Source organism: Dasypus novemcinctus, chromosome 5, assembly GCF_030445035.2.
Source record: "Dasypus novemcinctus isolate mDasNov1 chromosome 5, mDasNov1.1.hap2, whole genome shotgun sequence".
Taxonomy (NCBI): domain Eukaryota; kingdom Metazoa; phylum Chordata; class Mammalia; order Cingulata; family Dasypodidae; genus Dasypus; species Dasypus novemcinctus.
Genome location: NC_080677.1, coordinates 945,036 through 953,412, shown reverse-complemented (window position 1 = coordinate 953,412; position 8,377 = coordinate 945,036). Strand labels below are relative to the sequence as shown.

Genomic DNA, 8,377 nt, shown 5'->3' with positions numbered 1-8,377 from the left:
CACGTTCTCAATCTCAATCCGTTCCTGTGGCTGCACACCCATTGTAAGGGGGCCCTTCTGACGAAGCCACTTCCGTGAAGGTGTGACCCAACAGAATCTTAACCCTTGACTGGAAAGCTTAATAGGCAGAATGAAATCCAGACACAGAGAAATCCACAGGGAAGGGTGGGAGGTGGGAGGAGTGGGGCAGATGGGAATCCCTTATATTTTCGTGTGCAACATTTTGTGTAATCTATGTATATTTTTTTAAATTGAAAATATGTTTTTTTTTAAATAAAGTTAGCTGACAATAGAAAAAAAAGAGAGAGAGAGAGAGAAAGCCAGAGGAAGAAGCCGGCAGTCAACAGAACCCACAGAAGCTAGAGAGGCTCCAGGTGGCAGAAAAGCGCAGGACCAAGACCGCCCGCAGCCAGCCCAGCCCCCAGGCTCCTGGGCAGAACCATCGCCTCGATGATGCCTGATGATCGACTTCTGGCCTCAAAACTGTGAGTCGGCAAATTGCTGTCCTTGAGGCCAACCTCTTGCAAGGTATCTGTTTCAGCAGCTGGGAGAAAGGAAAGCAGGTGGGGGGGAGAGGTCCCCACTCCTGCAGTGGGATAGTTAGGAGAGCATAACGCCTCAGCTGTGGAGGGTGGCGGAGCGCGGCCGGCTCGGACACCAGCCTGCAAACCTGAAAGGCTGGAGACAGGCAGGGCCGTGCTGACAGACGCCCAGGGAGCGGTAACTGCGCTAGTCGTAGCCGGCTGCTTTCCCAGAGGTTACCAGAGCAGAGCAAAGTGAAAACGTTCCCGAAGGCCGCGGCGTGGGCTGTGTCCAGGGGAGCTGGCAGCAAGACCTCTGAGTTCTTGTCTGTAGGGCTTCCCGGGCGGGCAGTGGGGACCCAGCCCCAGCAGCTGAAGGTGGACACAATCCTTAGAGGACAGGGGGCAGATGAGGGAAGGAGCTGGGGAGAGAGAAGAGCAGTGGGGGCCGGTGTCCGGACAACACGCGGAACTCATGTGGGTCAGAGGTGCAGGCCAGCCAGCTCCAAGCTCTGCTCAGCTGGAAAGTGCAGAGCCAGCTTTGAACAAGCCCAGGAAAATTTTCCTGTTCCCCTACATACCTCGTCTCCTGCATCCTCAGTAAGATGAGAGAGCATGATGTAACTGAAGGAAATTAGAGGCTTAGGCCGTGGATGGGACTGGACAGCCTTGGTACTGGGTTGGAAACGTGTTTTAAAGTGCCCATAAAAATTGTATTAACCTAATCATGGACCTGCTCGTTGGGAAAAAGAAAATTTATATACTTTTTTTTTTAATCCTACTTTATGTTATACAACATATTTGGTTTATAGCAATGCAATCCTACAGTGTTTGTCCTTTTGTGTCTGGCTTGCTGCACTCAACATAACGCCCTCCAGCTTCATCCATGCTGTCATATGCTTTATGACTTCATTTCTTCTTACTGCTGCCTAATAGTCCATTATGCGAATACACCACCGTTTGTTCATCCATTTTTTAGTTGATGGACATGTGGGTTGTTTCCAGCTTTTGGCAATCGTGAACAATGCCACTACGAACATAGGTGAGCAGGTTCTATTTGTGTCACTGCTCTCGGTTCTTCTGGGTATATCCCCACTAGTGGTATTGCAGGGTCACTTGTCAAGTCTATATTCACCTTCCTCAGGAACTACCAAACAGCCCTCCACAGTGGCTGCAGCATTCTGAATTCCCACCAGTAATGAATAACTGTTCCTATCTCTCCACATCCTCCCCACCACTTGTAGTTCTCTGTCTTTTTAATTGTGGCCATTCTGGTAGGTGTGAAATGATATTTCCTTGTAGTTTTTGATTTACATTTCCCTAACCGTTAGTGATGTTGAGCATTTTTTTCATGTGTGTGTTTTTTTTTTTTTTTTTTGCCATTTGTATTTCTTCTTTGGACAAATGTCTATTCAACTCTTTTGCCCATTTTTTAATTGGGTCATTTGTCTTTTTATTGTTGAGTTGTAACTCCTGTTTATATATCCTGGATTTTAAAACCTTATTGGACATGTGATTTCCTCAAAAATAGATTTGAGGAAATTTACTTTTAATCTTTGAAAAAGATTTTAAAGGGAGAGTGGGAGAGCAACTGAATTGGCAACAGTTGCTTCCTTTAAGTCGGTCTTCCCAGCATCCAGTTTGTATTGGCCAAGTCAGCACTTTGAAATTAGCATCCCCATTTCTATGAGCACTGCCTGCTGCTGCTGTCAGTGCAGCACTCATCCCTTGGTGAATGATGGGTCTTTTCTCTGGATGCATTTCAGATGGTCCTGATGTCATTAACATCTGCAGCTTCTCATGCATCTGGATGTGGATTTGCTCTTCTTGCTCTCAGTTGAAGAGCTTAGACTACTCTGTTGACCTGAGGATTCTCTGAAAAGTTCTCTTAAAATATTGCTTCCTTATCATTCCTTCTCTTCTCTTCCTCTGGAACTCTCGTCAAATATATATGGGGCATTTTCAGTCCATTTGTCATGTCTCTAAACTATTCTTTCACAAATATGATTCTAATCTCTCAGTAGTGATCTGAGATAATTTCTCAGTATTATCTTCCAGTTCACTATTTCACTTTTCAATGGTGCTTACTCTAAAATCTAACCCATCTAGTTTTTTTGTTTGATTTCTTTTTTTTTTTTCAGTCTTCGAGGAAACAAGACTTTATTGTAGACAAAGTACTATAGGCTAGCAACATCAAAACCATTGTCGCATAAAATGATAGGAGCTAGAAAAAAATAAATGAGATGAGAAAAGAAAATTTCTAAGATTTTATTTCTAAGGTCATTTTAAATATTTCCTTTTCTTCATTTATTTTTGCATGTTTTAATATATTATTCACCTTCTTATAGATTCTAAACCTTTACCTTTTTAGCATCTTTAACATAATTTATTATAAATGTTTCTCAAACAATTCCATGTAATTAATTTTATCTGGGGTAAATTTAATATGTAATTTCTAATTTTGCCTGAATTTTTCTCTTAAAATTTTTATGCATTTTATAAAGTTTCACAGGGTTATGTTGTAGGAAAGTTTTATTTTGCTTTTATTTTCTCTTTCTTGTTCTGCTAGATACGTCTTCCTGTCTTGAGATCTTGTGTTTGCTTCCACCCAGTCCCCTAGATATCAATTTAGAAGGAGGTAGATTTAGTGCTTCTGGGATAATAATATTGCCATTAATGTCATTTGGTCACTAAACCACTAGGTAGCTTGGTTCGGATATGGACATGAAGTTATGCCTTTGTCCAACTACCTTGCTAGGACAAAATTTTATTATCAACCCAGACATCATTTTTTTTTCTATCTTTTCTCATGAGCAAGAAGGTTCACCCCTTTCCCTGGCTTCAAATTGCAACCCTGGCTCCAGAATTCCTCTACAGTTTCTAAGTCACCCATCACTGCTGGGCCCAGAGCCTCGGTCCAGCAGCCTCTGCCATCGGCACAGTCCTTGTTTCCTCTGCTTATATTTCCTCGATTGCTGATTGCAGTTGAGGATATGGGGCATACCGAAGCATGGGCTTAATGCAGCATCTTGATCGAAATCTACTTTTTTTCTAACTTATCATGAATACTTGGTTCATTTAGCTCACCCCTTTTACAAAAGCATTTTAGGCTTTGGAATTTGACCAAATTCTGTGTTTTTTCTTTTTTTTTTTTTTTTTATGTTTACAGCAGTTTTACTTGTAACAGCTAAAATGTGGACACAGCCAGCTGTCCCTCCAGAGGCGAGTGAGTAAACGGTTATACATCCACACCACCGAATCCTGCCCACCACGGCACATGCCACAGCCTGCACGAACCTCGAGGGAGTCATACCGAGGGAAAAGGCCGATATCAAAAGGTCACGTGCTGCATGATCTCGCCTATGCATTATTAAAATTACAACTTAATAGAAATAGAGAACAGGTTCATGGCTGCCAGTCAAGGGGAGTGGGAGAAGGACGCAGGTAGGTGGGGCTACAAAAGGACAGCAGGAGGGCTCACTGTGGTGATGGAAATACTGTATCTTCTGGCTGTAGTATTTTACTTTAGTTTTGCATTGGGAGAAACTGGGCAAAGTGTCTATTGGATTTCTGTATATTATTTCTTACCCCTACAAGTGAATCTACAATATATCAAAATAAAGTTTAACTAAAAACATTAAGAAAAAAATCATGAAACATATATTAACATTGAAAAGTTGTCAAGATAGTGAATAAAATATCAACCTATAAGTTTTTAATATCTCCTTCCCATTAATTTCGTTTTCTCTATAAGCTATGATTATATTTTTATTTTCTTTTTGATCTAAAGGGAATAATATCCTCCTTCAATATCTAGTTTATTGTTATTTGGGGGGTTTTTACTTGTTCTGCCTCAGAAATATGAATCAAGAAATAAATCTCCTCTTTATTTGGTGTTAAATGCTTTTAACAGTTGTTCTATTTATACATTTCCCACCTTGTGAACCATGAAAGAAAAGTCCCATGTTATAAAAGCCCCTATTTATCTGTCCTCAGGAAGAAACACAAGGAATCCCACCTACCGCAGCAAGTTTCAGAGCTGTTTGTGTCTTTCACTGCTGATGAATTCTGGCTAAAATTTCCCACAGCTGACAATATTACCAATAAAATATTATGAGGTTTGTTTGGGGTTTTTTGGTTTTTTGGGGTTTTTTTTAGTAATACATTCTTCCACTCCATAATGTTAGCTTTGGACTATTTTCTCTACCTTATACATACTCTCAGAATTCAGATTGAGAAAGGAAATAAAAACACTTCGCGAGCCTTTTTTATAACCAGTTTATTAAGTTCAGACTCAAACCACTAAGGCATTCAGGATGTGCCACCGAGCCGAGAGCTACTCAGGGCGAATTTTTATATTTTATCCTAGTTCATGTTGTTAGATTCAGGAAAAATGCAATGAAGAAACTGGTAAAGACACTGAATGAATTTAAATCTCCTTCAGCTGCTGACTTAATCTGATAAATGTGTACCTGTCTCTGGAGGGTCAAGTAGAAATTAAAATTTGAAATAGGCTGTATGGTAAATGAAGTAAAAGGCTATTATGAAAGGTAAATGCCCGCCGCAAGGCAGTCACTCAACCCCTCTGCCAGCAGCTTTCTGTGAGCAGCTTGGAGTGCTGGCACCACAGCAGCCCAGACAAGCCAATGAGAAGCAGAGAATGGGAAGGCCGGCTTGACGGAGGTTGGGAAATAAACCAACCCATTGTCCGGGGAGTTTCTTCCCCTGAACAATGTTTGATCCAAAGCAGTGCCTCTCAAAGTGTGTCCCTGGACCAGGAATGTCAGTTTCACCTGCGAGCTTGTTAGAACTGACACCCACGGGCCTCTCTGTGGCTTATTGAAACAGAATCTCTCGAGATGGAGCCCAGAAAACGGTGTTAAAAAATGGTCCAGGAGATTCCTATGGACATAAAGTTCGAAAACCACTGAGGTAGAAGTAAAGGTTCAACTAGGAAATGGGTGGATGAAGAAATTCAAGGAGTCGGGAGTAAAGCCTTATTGGAAAGGGTGAGACAGGTTTAGGGCCTCGACAAGCTCAGCGGTTTTAACAGCTTTGTTCTAGTCCCTGCAGAGAACTGGGTTGTTAAACAAGTCAACCAAGATTTAAGTCCCATCATAAAGATCAGAACCAAATATGAATCTAATTGAATCATTAGATAAATGGGGCAAGAGAAAAAACAAACTCCGAATGACAAGTGATATACAGATGTTTAGCACTAAGCTCAGCATATAAACAGCAACATGAAGTTTAGATCTCGCTGTATGGGTGGCTTTTTCCATCAAGATCATGCTGGATGGTTTGGGGGAACAAGGGGGTGGAGGAAAGAGACAATAGTGGTAGAAATGGGTAACCAGCCGTCTTGGTTTTTAGGGCTGAAAATCCCCTGCCCTAGCTGACTCAGTTCCAGGAAAGCCTGGACAGCTGGTCGCTCCACATTCAAGTAAACAAATTCTGACTTTCTCAGATATATAAAACACTAAATTTCCTGTCTTTGTTATCATACATGGTGGTAAAAGCAAAAAATATTACCACAATGATCATTTTTAAATACTTTAAGAAGATCATGTCATTTGGAATTATGCATTTCTAGAAATTTGCAGAAATGCATCCTTAACAGCCCATAAACCAAAAATAATTATAAACAGTGTGAAATTATGTGCTATAGACTTTTTGCAATACCACTATTTTTCGAAGTATGAAATGGACATATTTTTAGCTTTTAATCAATGCTTACTAGGTGGGTGAGTAATGGAAGAGCTATGGGATGACACCTGGAGGGACAAAGCTTATTGAAACTCAAGGACAAAACCTCAGAGCAGATGTGCTGTGAATGAAACCCAGAATCACAAAACTATCAGACACACAGAGAGATGCCAAACAGGTGCAGGGTGAAGCAACCAACTCTGAAATATTCCGCCAAATTTGAGGGCTTATGACATTTTATTTAGAACACTTGTAAAGAAAACCTATTCCCCCTTAACTTGAAAATAATATTTCACCTCTTGTTTTAAACTTTGATATAAATCACTAATGTTAGAATTTTCTCTGGTAAATTCTTCTGAAACTGACTACAACTTTTAAATAAAGCTAATTTTATCAAATCTGTTGGTATGTGTAAGGAACTTGGAATCCATCCCTTTAAATTATGAGTCTATAATTACGATCTCCAGCCCTAGGTTACATAATAAACATAGAAGGGTAATTGAGCCTGAAAGAGTGTATTCTCTCTTGCATGAGATATCATCTCAAACAGCTGAGAGCCGGGACCATGGCATGCTTAGTCCCTCTCAAATGCAAACACTGTCTATAAGAACCGTGTTCAAAAGAAGCCTCTTCTATCAATTCAACATTGCACAATCTGTGAGGAAGAGGGAGTGAAGAGAGAGGACTTTATAGGAAACAATTGTCACAAGAAATTGTAGTCTAATATTTTTGATTCTTCTTAACTAAATGCTGTTTAAATTTTATTTACCGAAGCCAAAAGAGACTTCACAAAAAAAATGGGAAATCAGTAAGTTTATTCTATCAACAGCCAAGAAAAAGGAATTAAAGGAGAGGCTATTTTTCTTAAATCTTTGGTCTGTTCATATGCCAGGTGAGTCCTGAATCTCAGCAGAATTGCAGCCAACACCTGCCCTCCAGTTCACTGGACTCATCCAGGACAACTAACAAAACAATGGTGACGGACAATGCCCATCCCCCAAAACAGAGAGTATCTACAACTGCTAGCAAGACCGCTCCATCCACCTGCCTCATGGGCTCTAAGCCCCTCTTAATCAGAAACAGAGTGCACATCACCATCCCCAAATCCTCAAGACTGAGAAATGAACAAACATAAGGGGGTGGGGATGAAACTACTGGCTAAAGTAGACTTATTATTCTAGCAGTGGAAGGACTTGTAACATTAATACAGAGGCAGTGGCTACCAGAGGTTCTGAGGGGAAGGAGAGGGAAGAACAGGGGTAACAGGGGGCGTTTGGGGGACATTGGAATTGTTCTGCATGACACTGAAGTGAAGGATATAGGCCATTACACAGTCTGTCAAAACTGATAAACTTGTGCTGTACAAAGTGTAAACTATTTTGTAAACTATAGTCCATGATTAGTAGCAATACTTCAATTTGTGTTCATCAATTGTAACAAATGTACCACACTATCCTGTTAGTAATGGAGAAAAGTTTGGGGAGGGGAAGGGTGGAGTATATGGGAATCCCCTATATTTTCGATATAACGTTTATATAATCTAAAGCTTCTTTCAGAATAAAATAAAATAAAAAACAAACAACAAAAAAAGGACAGTCTATTTTTCATGTCTGGGTCAAATTATTTTGCTTTAAAAAAATTTCAGTTCCTAGGGGAAGGGAGAAAGACTGCCTGTGTTCTTCTACCAGCTTATAATTGGCATCAGTCCTCCAAATGATTATTTGTGATATACTTCAACAATATGGCTTAGGACAGAACAAGGAAATAACCAATAATTTAAACTATTTTCAACAATCATTTATTTATAATATAACATATTAAGGCTTAAAATGTACAATTTTCTATTTGAGACGATGGAAAAGTTTTGTTGATGGATGGTGGTGATGGTAGCACAACATTGTGAATGTAATTAACAGCACTAAATTATATATTTGAATATGGTTAAAAGAGGTAATTTTAGGTTTTATATTTTACTAGAACAAATTAAAATTTAAAAAATCCATGGAACTGCACAACACAGTGAAATTTAAATTAAGCCATGAACTGTAGTTAATAGTACAGTTATAAAAGTGTGCTTTCACCAATTGTAATAAGTGTACCATACCAATGCAAGGTGTTAATAATAGAGCAGTATATCGGAATCCTGTATT

General features: G+C 39.8%; 1 long non-coding RNA gene across 2 annotated transcripts; it reads left to right on the top strand.

Annotated features, from left to right (window-relative positions):
- Positions 1-214: 214 nt before the first annotated feature.
- Positions 215-7,817, top strand: LOC111764502 (uncharacterized). Of its 2 annotated transcripts, none has more exons than XR_002797095.2 (4): positions 215-528; positions 3,691-3,859; positions 4,518-4,639; positions 7,120-7,817. It is a non-coding gene; the product is annotated as an uncharacterized lncRNA (long non-coding RNA). The 2 variants fall into 2 exon arrangements; XR_002797096.2 differs by having other exon boundaries at positions 3,691-3,965.
- Positions 7,818-8,377: the final 560 nt, after the last annotated feature.